Below are 1670 nucleotides of genomic sequence, written 5' to 3'. Positions count from 1 at the left end.
CAGGCGTGGTGTAAGAGGGCAGAATGCAGAACCGACGTCCGAATTCTGCCAGAACACTGGAGTAATATTGGTAACTCCTTTCTTCAAAATGCTTATTACATCAATACGAGATACAAGTCTCATTTATACAGTCACACCCATTCATTTCACATTAATTTCAAGGCAATTTTTAAAATAAACTATCTTATTTAATGACAGGTTTCAGAGTAGCAGCCGTGTTAGTCTGTATTCGCAAAAAGAAAAGGAGTACTTGTGGCACCTTAGAGACTAACCAATTTATTTGAGCATAAGCTTTCGTGAGCTACAGCTCACTTCATTGGATGCATCAAATAAATTGGTTAGTCTCTAAGGTGCCACAAGTACTCCTTTTCTTTTTATCTTACTTAAATAGCTGGTCAATGTGTTATATTAAAAATTATGCGTCTAGAAAAAAACCCCCTTATCCAGGGATCTAAAAGCACTTCACAAAGATAAGGAAGCATCATTAATCCCATTTCACAGATGAGGAACCTGAGGCACAACATCTCACAGGGAGTCGGTATCTGAGGTGGGAATATAATCCACATTTCATAGTCCCCATTCTGCCCTTAAATTGGCTTCCTTGCAATACTTTAAAACACAGGGAGCAAGCAGATCCTCCATAAGTGTACATTTTCACATGTTCCATTGACTTCAATGGAGTTAGGACAGTTTACACCAGCTGAGGATCTGTCCTCACATCTATAAATAAGCATTTGTCATATCCAGGAACTGTTCCCTCAAATAAATAACACGACATTTTAATCAATTTATAATGATGTATAAGAAGGTGCAGTGTTTTCCTGGTGAATTTCTGGCCCCATTGAAGCCAATGACAAAACTCCCATTGACTTCAATGGGGCCAGGATATCACCTCTTGTGTTTAAATTAGGACTTTTGGTGGCAGAACTGTGGGGTTCAGTTCTCAGCTCTAATGCTATGAAAGACAGAATCATAGAGACGTTGGGCTGGAAGGGGCCTCAAGAGGTCATCGAGCCAGCCCACTGCACTGAGGCAGGACCAAGTAAACTAAGACCATCCCAGACAGGTATTGGTGTAATCCAAAGATAGCACAAATACCTCCCTTGGAAGCCTATATGACGTTGTAGGGAACATGGGAGACCATTTATAACATTAGTGATATTGATATATAAAATTGCAAGGAATCTGACCAGATATGCCATGTAAGGTATCTGTGAAAATGTTATGATTTGCCAAGTAGGATGATCTTGTTTATACGTTTGTATCACCTTTGTACTGTGAGTTATAGGTCTGTATGGTATATCTTGTAGTATTTTTGTTGCTGTCCTCTGGACTCTCTCCAATTTGTTCACATCTTTCCTAAAGTGTGGCACCCAGAATACACGGTACTCCAGCTGAGGCCTTACCAGTGCTGAGTAGAGCAGGACAGTTACCTCCTGTGTTCCCTCTAAGCTGCGCGCGCCTGTGTGGCCACATAGCACACCATCAAGTGCCATGCATGCTTGCACATCCTCAGCGATGGCGGGACTGGAGAACAGCGGCAGGGGCTGCTATGGAGCCGGGGGTAAGGGACCAGCTGGGGCTGGGCAGCTGGAGGGGAACCGGGTGGCGGGGAGCAGCGGCCACGCCGGCTCATGGCAAGGTGGCAGTGGTGGGGCACATCTCCCCGC

The sequence above is a fragment of the Chelonia mydas genome, chromosome 27 (genome assembly GCF_015237465.2).
Source record: "Chelonia mydas isolate rCheMyd1 chromosome 27, rCheMyd1.pri.v2, whole genome shotgun sequence".
NCBI classification, from domain to species: Eukaryota; Metazoa; Chordata; order Testudines; family Cheloniidae; genus Chelonia; species Chelonia mydas.
This window is presented reverse-complemented; position numbering follows the sequence as displayed.